Source organism: Octodon degus, unplaced genomic scaffold (genome assembly GCF_000260255.1).
Source record: "Octodon degus isolate 3935 unplaced genomic scaffold, OctDeg1.0 scaffold00015, whole genome shotgun sequence".
In the NCBI taxonomy this organism is placed as follows: domain Eukaryota; kingdom Metazoa; phylum Chordata; class Mammalia; order Rodentia; family Octodontidae; genus Octodon; species Octodon degus.
Window position 1 is genome coordinate 8073116 of NW_004524591.1, and position 15255 is coordinate 8088370.

The following is a 15255-nucleotide window of genomic DNA, read 5'->3' on the forward strand; positions in this document are numbered from 1 at the left end:
ATGCACAGAGCTTTGTGCTGGCCCCTGGTTTCACCATTTGAGAACTTAGGTGGACTAGGGGCAGCCCATGGATTCTGGTGAGCTGCAAACCATGCGCCCCAGTGTGTAGGTGCAGCAGTTGTGCTGGCGCCCAGTCCAACCATCTGAGAGCTTAGAAGGATGCCGGGCAGCATCGGAATCCTGGTGAATGAGGCCTGTGCCCACTACCTGCACAGAAACTTTGTTGAGTGCTAGCTAGTCACCCACACTGGTAGCAAGAGCCTTGGTGTGTCCTACACTCCCCCCACCATAGTGGGAAACTTACTGACCCACATTCAACCCACATTCCACCACTCCCACCACTGCTGAGCCAGGTGATCATTGGAAACTTCAAAAATGCCAAAACGCAGGAGCACAAGGCAATCTCAATCCTCCAGTCCACCCAGAACAAGTCCAAGGGATAAGGTCATAGAAGAATATGGAAATCACACACCTGAAATTTCTGAAATGATAGCAACTGAAGTAAAGAAAGAAGTCTAATAGGCTATAGAAGAAATGAAAAAGAGTAGGAAAGTACAGAACCCTGGCATGACAAAGATAAGCCAATATATATCTGCTATAACCATCAATATAAATGGCCTCAATTTATCAATCAAAAGAAACAGACTGGTAGAGTGGATTAAGAAAGAAAATCCAACGATATGCTGTGTAAAAAAATGCATTTAGCTCAAAAGGAAACACACAGATTGAAGGTCAAAGGATGGGAAACAATGCTCTGTGCCATAGGAACCCAGAAAAATGTAGGGATAGCGATTCTTGTTGTTGACAATATCAACTTCAACCAAAGATGATTCAAAAGATAAAGAAGGCCACTACATACTTCTTAAGGGAAAACTGTAAGAGGAAGAGGTAATAATTATAAATATATATGCACCCATCGTAGGAGCACCCTCCTATATGAGATAAATTTTAACAGATATGAAAAATCAAGTGAGCAGTACTACAATTAGCACTTCTAGAAATTTTTTCCCTTTCCACTTCAATTTATATTTTTCTGTTTTTAATGGAAATATCTGTTGTAACACTGAAGTTGCCCTAGATGTCACCATGTTAGTCTCTTGAGTTTCCCAATCTTCATTGTTTACTCTTTCTGTTTAGATTTTTGTAATTATTTTCATTTCATTTATATTTTTTCTTTGAGTTTAACTTTGAGTTCTTTTAATTTTCTGAAATTATTGGTTGCTTATTTATGTTTATGTTTTCTTCCTTTTTGTACTGAAGGCCATAATTTTTCTCAGCATTATTTTATTTTTTACCACTTTTCATATCATCTGCTTAAAATTATTTTTAATTTATTTTTTATTTGATTTTTTCAAATCATAAATGACTCATAAATGTAATTCCTGTTTGCCAAAAATAAAGATATTTTATCTCTACATTTTATTATGAATTTCTAAATTAGTTCCACTATGAGTAGAGAGCATTCTGATATTCATACTTACAAATTGATGAAGAGTTTTCTCGTCAATTATTATAAAGGGTTTGTATGTACTGGGAATAGGTGATGAAGTTGTTCCTACATTTATGTCATTTATTAAGAGAAATGTTGAATTTTTTTTCTACATAGATTTGTCTATTTTACCTTTATTCCCAACTCTTCATTTTCACTTTTCTCTCTAATAATTTTTTTCTTGGTGATTCTAATTTAACTCCCCTGGTTTTGTTTGGTGGTTTTTATAATATATCTCTTTTATTCATTTATCTGTAAATTTATGATCCTTATATGTAAAGTAGGTTTCCTATTAGCAGCATGTTGTAATCCAGTCTGAAAATAGTTATATTTGAGATGTATGGTACTTAAACCATTTTCTTTTAATATTACAGCCACATTTAGATTTCAAACAATCTTCATATTTCTCTTTAGTCTCAATGGTATGTGGCAGATATGTTCAATATCTCTATTGGATAGCACCATTATTAATGTTGACTCTTAGGTCATTTGTACCGCACTCTCTGGTTTGGAGTCATATGGCCTCCTTTCTTCACCTAATGTCAGCAGTCATTTTGTATTCATTTTTTTTTTTTTTAATATGAAGCCCAGAAAGTTACCTGAAATTTATTGTTCTTTTGGCAAGAAGAACAAAATAAATTTAAATTTAAATTTAAGATAAGTTTAAATTTAAATTTAAATAAAATTAAAAGACAAAGAACCTTAGCTATACTAGGTCAGCTTAATTCACATTCTAGGGTTGGCCTTGTTACACCTTAGTTTCTTAACTTTATATTCAAATTTTTATATAGTCCCTCTTTTTGTGATCTTGGACATCAGGTTATATTCTCCAAGTGCTGGCAAGATAGCTCAGCAGACTAAGGCCCTGCTTAAGTGAGCTCAGGGAGGAGGGTTCAATCCCTGGCACCACATACTGCACCACCCCTGCCCCTGGGTGCGCTGAGCCCACCACTGAGACCCAAGTACATGTGGTGCTGGGGTCTGAGCCCAGATGCTTGAGCTTGCCAGGCAAGTGCTTAGATAATCAAACTTTCTCCCTGGCCCATGACCATGTTTCTTAAACAGTGGAGTGGTAAAACAGTAGGAGGTACACTCCTCACTTTATTAGAACTTAGTTGTTTTTTTTTTTTTTTTTTCGCCCTCCTTTCTATTTCCCGTCGTGGATACCGTGTTACATAACGGCATCGTATCTCCTTAGATTCTGTTGGTCTGTGGGATTTTCTCAGACTTTAATTTTTATGAGCATGATGAGTTTTAGCAGTGATAGGTTTTATTTTGTTTTGTTTTGTTTTAGCATGAATATACTTAGGTTACGGGTTTTGGAGGAAGATCTTAATCTTGGGGCGAAGTGTCCTTTCCCACAGAGGTTGTCAGGAGGCCCGGGTCAGTAGGACTTCTCCCTGATGATGTTGTTCTCTAATCATCCAGAGTACAGCCCATAGGTGTAAACCAGATGATACAAAAATAAATTTAAAAGACAAAAATCTCTGTATTGTCAGACTTGTACTTGGAAGGATGAAGTGATTATTACTTTAGGCATCTAATTCTGGATCTTTATTTATGCTATTTAGTCATTGTGCCTTTTCTACAATTCTTATGATCACCTACAATATAGTAATTTGTATACTTACATGCATAAATAAGTATGTATGTGTATGCATATGTATTCTTACCTGTACTTTACCATAACCAATGATTAGGGTTTTATAAATTCTAGTTTTATTTGATGGATCAGTGTAACTAAATCAAAGCCTATAAGAAGGAGCTCAGAAGATTTTTATCTTACAGACTGAGTATATGTGAATTTCTTTGTTTTTCTGCTTGAAAAGAGAAAGTTATAGCTTATTCTACCACTTTCTCTTTGGAGAACAGCAAAACATTTCCTCGTTCCCATTGGGTTACTTTTCACTTTTATTTATCAAAAAATAATCTGATATAGCTAAGAGTGATTCGAAATGTCATTTGTGTATGATATTTCTGGGAAACACTAGTGTTATTTTGGGAAACTGTGGGTTGACCCTGCACAAGCCACATTAAGAAGAAAAAGAGAGCACATTTTAAATGGTGACACATCTCACAAGGAGCTTAGAAAAGTAAAAGAAACTGAGTAGGTGTTCAGTAGTAGCAAACGGATGATACCATATTGAATTTCATGAATGAGAGCAATTCAGAAAGTTCCCCCAAGTAGGATCTCATGGGAGAACAAACCTGATCACTTTCTCCATCATTCATTTAGGAATATCTACTGAACAGAAGGCAGGATCTTGTTCCTCTATGACAGTAAAAATGAGTGATTTCTAATCCCTTCATCTAGCTGAAATGAGTGAGGGTAGCTCAGGACTATAGGTAAATCACTAATACTATTAATTATGCAGTAGTACTAATGAATTTTAAAAGGTAAACGTTGAGGTGATGTCACTTAGAATATTTCTTCATACAAAGACAAACATAAGGAATTCTATCAAAGACTAAATAGAGGTGACTTTTGTACTCCTTTAGTTTTATAATAAGAACATGTTTCCTTTCCATTTATTTATTTAGTTAGTTATTTTTTTGAGACAGAGTCTTGCTATGTAGTTTAGGGCTTGAAGTCAATATATAGCCCAGGCTGGTCTTGAACCTGTAGTGATCTTCTTGCCTCAGCCTCCCAAGTTCTGGGATTATAGGTGTTCCACCTTGCCCAGCTAAGAAGGTACTTATTTAAGAAGCAAAAAACAAAACAAAACAAAGTGCTTAAACAACACCAAAAAGAAGCTTACTTTAGCTAATATAATTGACAAGAGTAATCTTAATGTTTCTTGTATTTATTTTCATATGCTTAACCAGGTATGAAATTTTCTTTTTTCTTAATATTAAAACAATTTTTTTCAGTCATTAAAATGCAGAAGTATAATGAGCTTTTGCTGCAGACATTAACCTACATGAAAATCAGTTAAGGCAGGGTTTGGCAAACTTTCTATAAAACGCAGAGTAAATATTTCAGGTTTTGAGGGCCATATGGTCTCTGTCACAGAAGTTCAGCTCTGTTTTTTAGCAGAAAATCAGTATAGCCAACATATAAATAAATGGGAGTGGTTGAGTTCCAATAGGACTTTATTGAGGAAAGCCAGCAGAGGGTTGCATTTGCTGTGGCTTGTCCAATGCCTCACTTATGGCATTTATTCAAAGTGCAAAGAGTTCTTGGACCTCTGCAATCAGAGTCCAGATATAAGCTCTTATAATCTGCATTTTAACTAACCAATAGCTCACATTATCATTGTTACTACTTTCTTGATGTTTGAGAACTTCTATGTCATTTACCTAAAAGGATAACAGTCTTAGTACTTCAAGTGGTAGCTACCCACAGTATTCCATTCCCAAAACCTGAAGGAGGAGAGGTTTCATTTGGCAGAGAGAGAGAGAGAGAGAGAGAGAGAGAGAGAGAGAGAGAGAGAGAGAGAGAGAGAGGAGGAGAGGAGAGCAGAAGAGAGGAGGAGAAAGAAAGAAGAGAGAAGAGAGAGACAGAGAGACAGAGAGAGAGAGACAGACAGAGAAGAGAGAGAGAGAGACAGAGAGAGACAGAGAGAGAGAGACAGACAGAGAAGAGAGAGAGAGAGACAGAGAGAGAAGGAAGATGCGCCCTTCCAGCCAAGTCTCCAGTGATCTGCTCCTCTGAGCAGGCTCCACCTAGCAGCAAGCCATCTTGCACCCCCATGGTTCAGTCCTCTTCTGAAAGCCCTGCTTAGGAATGTAAAGAGATCTAGATACAAACCATAGCAATAACTGAGGCAAGAATTTGTCCTTTTCAAGGAATTTTCATTTGCCTCGAATATTTATTTTGAAATGGAGTAGAAGAGATATTTATTGGAAGGAACTTTTATTTTAAATAATTGACAGTGATAGGGTTTTCTCTTGAGTTCAAGCCCATAAGCGAGAGCACTAAGAGTGCAAGAGCCTTCCCCCACCCGTATTTCTTGCTGTATTCCTTGAATGTGGAACTGTGCCTGGTACAGGTAGAGGTTTTGAGAAATACTTATGCATAGCGTGAATGCACTTTGACATTGGTTTGCTCTCAGCATACGGAGATTCCAGAGGTCCAAAGGACCTGTCTCTCTATCTGACATCTGGCCACCGGGGTGCTAGAGACAGCTTTCCTGCTTTTTCCTCTTGTGTGTTAGGTTTTATCCATTGCTCAACTTATTTTGAGTAATTGGGCATTGTGAAGCTTGCCCTTTATTACGTTATTCCAGCATTCATGGCTCCAGAGCAAAATTTATGATCATTAGTGATTATATTAGCTAAAGATGTTTTGGTTATAATCAACAAAAATCAGAATGGCCAATTTAAATGAAAGGGTGTCTTCTCATTTCAGTTCAGTGACATAGGTAAGACCTCAACTTCAGGATCTTTTGGCCATTCTTCTCTTTGGATGCTACCCAACATAACTTGGCTTCTTACCTTATCCTACCTCTGCGCCTTTGTACATGCCAGGTGCCCTGTGCCAGATTTTAATTCCTGCAAAAAGAACCAGACTACTCAACTAAGCTCAGGAGCTTTTAATTATTTGTCTAGTAATCAAGAGTACCATTATGTAACCACCCAAAACACAGAGGCTATTGCCTGCAGGATGTCAGAGAAAAAGAGCACTAGGAAGGCCTGGCCAGCTACATGTGTTGATTTGGGTACCTTTAAAAAACATTTTGTAAATGATCATTTATTATCTTGCTTTCCAAAGCCTTTTCCCATGTTTTAAATTCTGCTATTACTGCAGCCTTGTGTCTGCAGCCTTTAGGAAGACCAATACCTCTTCCCATATCTTCTTCTGCCTATGAACGATGCTATTCTGTAATTGTTACAGACTTTCTCTGAACCTGAAGATTTGATTTGGTACCCTACTTTAGCTTCTTTTTCTGGAATATTTGATTTGGAGTTCTGTTTTGCTTTTAGCTAGTATTTATCATATATATCCCTGCCTGACTACTGGCAAGTCTCAAATCAAATTCTATAGTAAGAAATGTTGCAAATAATATTCAGATTATTCCCTCTAATCAGTTCCCCTCTGGTTCTGTCCTTGATTAGCTTCCACCCAAGCATGCACTGGCAGAATGGTCCTGGACCTGCTCCACAGAGTGAGAGCCCTTGGAGAGAATGCTGGACCTGCTCCCCACATGGGCCCCATATTGCACACACCTGACTCTTCAGGCTCGCCTTGTGTTATTATGGTCTGCAGGGCCTGGCCGGTTCTGTGCGCTGTCCCCTGTGAGCCCATGCACCTCTCCTACTCAGCCTTCTCTGGTGCAGTCCTGGAGGTCTATTTGGGTTTCAGATGCTGAGAGGTCTCCGTTGTGCCTGACGTGGGCCTTCCCCTTACATTGCCAGCATGTTCACTCCTCTCGCATTAACTCAGGGGTTTTATTTTTGGTTTGTCCTTTTATAAGATCCAGCATTTCTATTTTCTGCTCAATCAACAGTACCTATGTTCATACCAAGCTCGGTAGTCTCTGAGACAATATTTATTTTCTACTCATATGCGTACCCATAGTTCCAGTACATATTTGTATGTATGCCCAGTCTACTGTATTTCTAAGAAATGCTGGCACAAGCCAAGACTACATAAGTCACTACAACATGCTTTGATGGTGTAAGGATGAATGATTTAGGAAAATTTAAGTTAAATGTATAAAGGCAAGGGGGCCGGGGAGATGGCTCAGTAGAATAAGCACTTGCCTGGCAAGTGCAAGGGTCTGAGTTCAATCCCCAGTTCCAAAAAAAAAAAAAAAAAAAAAAGAAAGAAAGAAAGAAAGAAAGAAAGAAAAGAAAAAAAATGCAAAAAGGCAAATGGGATATTGAGTTTTCTTTTCCATCTTGCTATTTTTTGCCCCAGTAGTCCTTGCAGCATACTTTTTTGGGGGAACTGCTATAGTATTTAACTGGTTCGCTACTCATTGACCAATGCCTTCTTGTAATTAAACTGTTAGTCACATGGTTTCAGTGGACTTCAGTGGTCTTAAATACTCAGAAATCAAACCCTTTGACCTCTTTAGGTAGACTTTATGCTATATTATCAGTACAGTAACTAATGCTGTGATAATGCTCCTGTATGCATTTATGTTGTCCTGTATATGTCATTGACAGCAAAGAAAATAACTATTGCTGTTTTCCAGATCCTTTGTTATCTACTTACAGGGGACCCTCTGAAAAAAAAATGGAGGAAAGAGATGACATCCTGGCATTTCTCTCAGGAAGACTCTTTCTGCCCAGTGCTGATGTTCAGCTTTGGTTACAGCCCACAGTTCAGTCAGTGTGTGGGTGTGTGCATGCTTACACATATGCATTTCACGGAAGCTTCATTAAGTTGGAAAAAGTAATATAATGTTAAAAATGAAGTCCCCATTTAAGATGCACAGTGTTTGGTGTGCTGTTTTTCTGTCTTTTCTGTATATTTTTAATGGGCTAAAAATTCTTAAGAAAATACTAGCAATGTCCAGGAGATTCCCACTTGTGCTCCACCACATCAGGTAGGGGAGGCTTTGCCAGGAGGTAAAATCAGAAACTTAGGGAAATGAAATTTGAAGGACCAGAGTTTATATTTGATTTTTAGGATATATCAAAAACAATCTTAAGAAGGTCTGGCGAGATAGCTCCATGGACTAAGTGCCTGCTTAGGTGAGCACAGGGACCAGGATTCGCTCCCTGGCACCACATGCTGCCCTGACACCTATAATCCCAGCACTGGGGAGGCTGAAAGCAGGAGTATCACTGAGTCCAAACTGCGTAATGAGACCCTACACAAAATACTTTTTTAAAAAATCTTAAGGAAACAGCATTTTAAAATAATCTGTTTTAATATACTCTTTTACTTGTACACATTTTATTATCTCTCACTAATTTTTTCATTTTGTTGAGTAAGGCAGATTCATTACAATATTTTAATAAACCGTTGAATTCTCAGCTAATTTAAAAGGGCATATAAAAAAGAGAATTACTTTAGTGTTTATCTTGAACTGAAATTTATTTTCTGTGTTTTCAAGATATTAGAGGATTAATTCTTAATAAATGCAGCAATAGAAACCTGAAAATCAGATACAAATTGGTGTGATTTAAAACCATTCATAGCAACAATGTAGATAGCCTAGAGGAGAAGATGATAATGTGGAAGACAAAGAGCAAGAGGATGAGAAGGTATGGGTTAGGAGAAGGAAGAAAAGGGGAGGGAGGAATGAAAGGCATAAATATAAAGATGTATTGTAGGGATGCTGCACTCTGCATTATTGGTGAGGTAGGATAGAAAAAATAAAGATAGGAGAAAAAGATAATCATAACTTTTTTTTTTTGTATTTGGTACAGGGTCTGCAGGGTCTCACTACGTACATTGGACTCATGCTTGTCCTGTTTTCAGCCTCCCAAGTGCAGGCATTACAGGCTTGCGCCATCATGCTCAGTCTCAAGGCTGTCTCAGCGTGCCCTGGAGGCGGGGCCAGCGCAGCACGCCAGGGATTGAACCCCAGCTGCTGTGCTCTGCCGAAGCAAGTGCTTTAGTCGACTGAACTAGCTGGCCGTCCCAAGATTCTCAATTTTTAAGTTGTACTTTTTAAAGAAAAATACAGCTTCTTCACACAAAGTTGTCAAAAGTTATAATGCCTTTTCTCCTTTAGCAAGCTCACTCCAAAAAGTGTACAGATTTGAACGATATGCCATGTCTTGACATTAGGTCTAGGGTTCTCCTCCTATAGACGTCCATCCTCAGCATACAGTGTTAGTAAGTACACCTGAAGAAGGTTTGCCCTCTAGCCCCCGAATAGGTAGCTTGACTGACGCTAGGAAGTCAGTGCTAGGGCAGGTACCCCACCTGTGGCACATGTGTTACTGCCTTTTCCCTTTACAACAGAAGGTGTCAGTGTTCTGATTTTCTTAAACTAAAACCTCAGTATTCAGGTTTAATTGCAGAGTTGGTACTTTGTGATAAATAAGTGGGTTTGGGGTTGTAATTTGGCACTGTGTATCTAGAAAGTCCCCATCATTGGCCTAGATGTCATGAGCACCCGCCCCCCCCAAAAAAACAAACAAACCCAAAACACATAGTTTCAGCCCTAGATCAAACCCAGCTCCTCTCTGCTGGGTTTCTCTCTGCTTTTCTCTGCTCACTGAACTCTTCTAAATGTCTCTTTGACAATTCTTCTTTTGTGATGGAAGTTGGGAACCAACAAGAATAAGACTACAGCACCACATAGGTGGTGTGAGTGAGGTTCTGTCTCTTAAGGGGACCTCCTCAGGCTCCATCCAGTGACAGTTGGAAGCATGCAATATAATTGAAAGACAAATTAAATCTGCTAATAATATTTCAAACTAAAGTTCATTGTATGGTTTATATTTACCATGTGGGTTTTGTGGGCACTTAAAGGTGTGAGCTAGTCCTGGTGTAACATTGAGCTTAGTGGCAGCCCTTTACCCAATAAAGCTCTGAAGGATCTTGACTTGGCCAATAGCAAGGGATGGTCTTCTCACCCAAAGAAGCTGCTACCATAGTAACCTCTGAAACTGAAACATGAGCCTTTTATTCTTCCCGCCATCACCTTGAACTCAGAGTGCCTTGTCATCAATGCTCTGCTTGTTAAACTAGCACAAAATTATCCTGCCTATAGATCGAGTTAACTACATCCTTAAGGTCATATTTTCTGAAGATAGAAGTATTAATTTTACAGAGAGTATCAAACTCTTTAGAAATAAGTATTTTTATTGCTCTCTCTCTCTCTCTTTCTCTCTTTCTTTCTTTCCATTCCCTCTGTCTCTGAGATATCCTGCATCCTGATTTCATTTTCAGAAATTTATTATTTTAGAAAGAGGTTCATTCTGTAGCCTCAAACAAGGTAAAGGTGGCAATTGGACAATAAATCAGTGCTTTACTGTCAGTGTGGAGATGCTGTTTTCCTTCTAATTTTACGAACACTCTAGCCAGTCACCATGCCTCCCCAGTCCATGCAGCTGCATAATTATACATCAGATCTTCAAAATGAATTAGTTTATTTTTAAAACAGCTAATTGCCTTAGTGGAGTCATGTTTTACCAGAAGCACAAAAGGGCTTTGTTCATTGCAGGGAAATTTTCTTCTGGGATGAATGTGTTAGGCTATAGCTTCTGTGACTGTCAGTGATAAACAACAAAATATCAGCAGAATCCCCCAATATCACTAAAATTTCAGAGCACCCCAATGTTCCTTCAGTGTTGTTTACTTTCCACGTGGTTCTGTGTGCTCTTAAACATAATGTGAGATACTTAGCAGCCTTCTGTTGTGCAGTAATCAGAGACAAGGTCCCTGCTATGTGCTCCTCTGTAGCCCACTTGGGTAATTTCTCTTAACATCAAACTTTGTGTTTAACAGGCAAAACTTGCCTTGCATGTTTAGTCTTTATGAATGATGAATGGTTACAAGTGGCAATTCTGTGCAATTAAAATTTCCTTCTATTATGGTCCTAAACAGAATCTTTTGAATTTTGTTGTCGGATGCTGTTTATCTTGGTCTGTTTTCTGCTCCTGTCAGACAAGCCTGGAGTTGATATTTTACAAATAGCATCATGCTTTGCTCACATATCTGGAGAGTGGGAAGTCGGAGCACAGTGCTGGTTCTTAGCGAGGGCCACTGCGCTGCTGCTTCATGACACGGCAGAAAGGCAAGTAAGAAAGGGGAAATCAGCCAGAACTTGTCAGTTTTATTAGGAGCCCACTCCTGCCATAATGAACCCCCTCCTTGGAGAAGAGCATAAATCCAATCGCCTCTGAGTCCACCACTGTACATGCTGTAATGACAATTATATTTCAACATGAATTGTAGAAGGGACATTCAAATGGTGGTGCCATTGTATATGAATAGAAGTGGCAGGTGCAATGTCATAGTCACTCTGCAGGGGTAATACGCACAGAAAACACTGATTAAAGAATGCCTGCACCAGGTCCCTGCAGGTTAGCATTACCTTAGCAAACTCATATCAACAATGCCCACAAAAATTAAACCCTGATCTAAAGTACATAATCGCAATGAAAACCAAGAGCAATAGAAAATATGCAATAGATTTAGAGTTAGTCCGAGTTGACGACACTGTAGCTGCTAAATGAAGGAGTCACCCAAAGGGGATGTCGTTAGCTTTAGTGTCAGAGAAAATGCACCATGCACTGGTGAATGGCATCAGTGCCCACCTGCAGCGAGCTTTCAGGAGACTGTATTGGATTCCAGGAGCAGGTGAGGTCCTACAAGTATAAATAGGTAGTCTTATTTTTTTTTAGCCTCAGAATGTTCTCCTGTATTTCTTCAAAATACAGTATTTTGAAGTCCTACTTGGCATAGAAAATAAGGTCTCCAGGGTGTAAACTCCAAACAGCAAAATTTTGTATTCAATAGGAGGAGTTTCCTTCACTATAGACTCTGTGTTGGTGGTAATACAACACTGGAGTCAGAAATTAATTACTCAGGAGTGTGTAATGTACTTTTTGAGAGAATATGCAAGCAGAAGGAAAAGCAAAAGAGATGCAGGGTAAGAGTACTGACTGCTAGGGAAAAGAAACAAGATGTTCAATGGAATGTTGATATTTTTATTTCGTTTTTATGTATTTAGTACAGGATTTCACTATGCAGCTTGGACTTGTAGTGATCCTGCTGCTTTCAGCCTCCCCAGTGCCAGGATTACAGGTGCGCACCACTATGCCCAGGCTCTGGCTGGCTCAGCCCACCCTGGGGGTGGAGCTGGCTTGCACGTGGAGCTGGGGATGGAACTGCGGTCCCTGGGCTTGCCTAAACAGGCTCTTTAGTCTGCTGAGCTATCTCACCGGCCCCAACATTGGGGATGTTTAAGTTGGGTTTTACTACATGGAAATCATCTGCTTTTCTTCTCACACTCTGCTGCAATCTCAGATATTCACTAATACATTAAGATGCAGAAAGAAAATTATGCTGAATGCATCCTCTTTAAAGTTTATGCTGGCCAAGTTGCCTTTGAGGAAGCAGCAAAGGCTAGACACATACTTCATGTTGTATTTGGGTCCAGAACTTAGGCTTTATGGGGTGGTTATACTACTACTACGTTTAGGTATTTTCTATCTTTCAGGATGAGTTTGAAATTTAAAACTGGTGAGGAGATTATCATTTGGCAAGCTTTTAAAGAGATTCCCAGAATTTTTTTTTGGGGGGGGGGCGTGTAGGACTTGAACTCATGACTTCATACTTGCCAGGTAGGTGCTGTGCCACTGAGCTATACCCTGGCCCAAGATTCCCAGAATTTAATGTTATTGATTATTATAATTTGTCAGTTTTACAGATTACATTTGTCACATACATTGATGGAAATCACAACTTTAGAGCAATCATTAATTTTCCTCTAATGATAGTATTTCATAGGTTCTAACTACCTTCAGATTTTTCTGCCAGCAGTGTATTTATTATTAAGATATTTTAATAATAGCTCCAGGGGCTGTTGAGATAGCTCAGTGGTCTAAAGCACTTGCTTAGGTAAGCTTAGGCAAGTATAGGGACTTGCAGTCCGATCCCTGCCACCACATGCCACGCCAGCCCCACCCTCAAGTTGGCCACAAAAATAAATAAATAAATAAATAAATAAATAGTTCCAATAGTTTCCATTTCAGGTTTAAAATGTTTGCTTATCATGACTCAATGCATTTTAGAATTCTTGCATTTGACACTAGAAAACACGGATCAGTCAGTACACTAATTCCTTGAGGGATATAAACAGGCATAAAGATTTTTTAAAGCATTAATCATCTGTAGAAAAGAAATTGTGCTTTTAAGTGAAATTTATGCATTTCCTAATTCTCTGTCAAGATGATGGGCTGCTCGTTAGCTCTTTTCTTTTATGTTTCATTTTTAAATTTTAAAACTAACTTTTATTTCAAGTGCATAGTAATTTCTCATTGTTGATAGCAGAATTACAATGAGAAAAATCTTGAAAAGAATATAGTTAGCTTAAATTAAGCAAAAAAGAACATAGGAAGGTAAACAGCATGATTCAATTTAGGATTCTACCCAGAATATTTATTTAGTTGTTTTAGAAAATACAAAATGTTGCCACTTCAAATGCAAATCTGGGAAAAAACCTAGCATTGATGAAATGTCTGTAACAAAATACTTCTGCTATCAATGTATAAAAATCCTTATTATTCAACACTTGCTCTTGTTCAACTCAAGTTTTACCTATTTGTCAGATTTTATTTATTTATTTATTTATTTATTTTTATTTTTATTTTTGGCAGAACCGGCGATTAAACTCAGGCCCTTATGCTTGCCAGGCAAGTGCTTATTCTACTGAGCTATGTCCCTGGCCCCCTATTCATCAGATTTTAAATGGTGTCTCATTGAAGTATGATATTTACTGATTATAATATCTTTAAGGATATTTCATGTATGCACTGGACATGATAATTTTTTTTCCATGAGATGCTTGATTGTGGCTAATGAAATTTTAACCATCTTATTATTGGTATTGATATTTTCTAACTTTTTTGTAAATATTTGTATGCATTCTGAACACTAATTGTTGATTAAATTCAGTGTGTGTGTTTTCTCCTGATGTTTCTAATTTATTTTTCTTTTTAAAAAATGAATACAGATAGGGGGCTGTGGATCTAGCTCAGTGGTCTAAATGCCTACCTGGCAGGCCCAAGGACCCGAGTTCAATCCTCAGGGTTGTGTGCCATGCCAGCTCCAAAAGTGGGCATATTGGTGCATGCCTGTAATCCCAGCACTGGGGAGGCTGAGATAGGAGGATCACTAAGAATCTGAACTGTGTAATGAGACCCTGTATAAAATAAGCACATTTTTAAACATTAATATCTTTAGTAGCAACATTCTTGTTTGGGAAATGATGCATGGATGGACTATGGAATCATCCTTCTCAATCTCTTTATGCTGCCCATCTTTTTCTTTTTAAAAATGTCCGTGTAAGGACCGGTCAAATAGCCCAGCGGATTAAAGCGCCTGAAAGTAGGCACAGGGGCTGGGGGTTTCATCCCTGGGCCTGCCGTGCCGTCCCCACCCCGGGGCGCCCTGAGATGGCAACTGAGACCGGGCATGGTGGCGCACACCTGTAATCCCAGCTCTTTGGGGGCTGTAAACAGGCAGATCACTATGAGTCCAATCTAGTACTGAGACCTTGAACACCCTGTAGACCTTTCCCTAAAATACAGAAAGGAGAAAAAAAAAGACCTTGTAATCTTGTACCATGTTTGTCAGTCTTTCCCTTTAGGATTTGTGTTTTCTCATCCCATTGGTCTATCCCTAATATCAGAAATTTAATATTTTCTTCTGTATTTTCATTCTAAAAAGTTTGCAGTTTTGTATATAGCTATTTAAGCTACATGAAGAGTGTATGTGTGTGTGTGTGTGTGTGTGTGTGTGTGTGTGTGTGTATAAGAGAGAAGAGAGTTTGATACTGTGATCCCCTGCTTTTGCATAGATAACTATCTTAGCACCTGTTATTGATGGTCTCTACTGGGCTGTTGTCCTAGTCCTGACACAGAGAAGGTTTCCATATAGATCTGGGCCTGATTTTTGTTGGTCTGTTCTGTTAGGTTATTTGTTGTTACTGGAACCAGTAACACATTCTCTTTATTGTACTCCAAAAATCTGGTAGGGTGTCGACTGTCATTTTTCGTTCTTTCAAAATGGTCATGACTTTTGTTGGAGAGTTTTGCTATTCTATAAAAATTGTGGAATTAATTTAAGAATGATATTAATAGTTCAGATTGGTTTCCTTTCATCTATAGTTTTTAATATTATATAATAT

General features: G+C 38.5%; 1 protein-coding gene across 17 annotated transcripts in view; it reads left to right on the forward strand.

Annotated features, from left to right (window-relative positions):
• The window catches only part of Hdac9 (histone deacetylase 9), a 604989-nt gene that overhangs the window by 11534 nt on the left and 578200 nt on the right, over nucleotides 1–15255 (forward strand). Inside the window, exon 1 of one of the 17 annotated variants that reach the window (XM_023709814.1) lies at nucleotides 2810–2872. The exons of the other annotated variants lie outside the window; for them this stretch is intronic. The gene's annotated coding sequence lies outside the window, so the exon portion shown is untranslated. Of the gene's footprint in view, nucleotides 1–2809; nucleotides 2873–15255 lie in introns of those variants that run through there. 17 annotated transcript variants of the gene reach the window in all.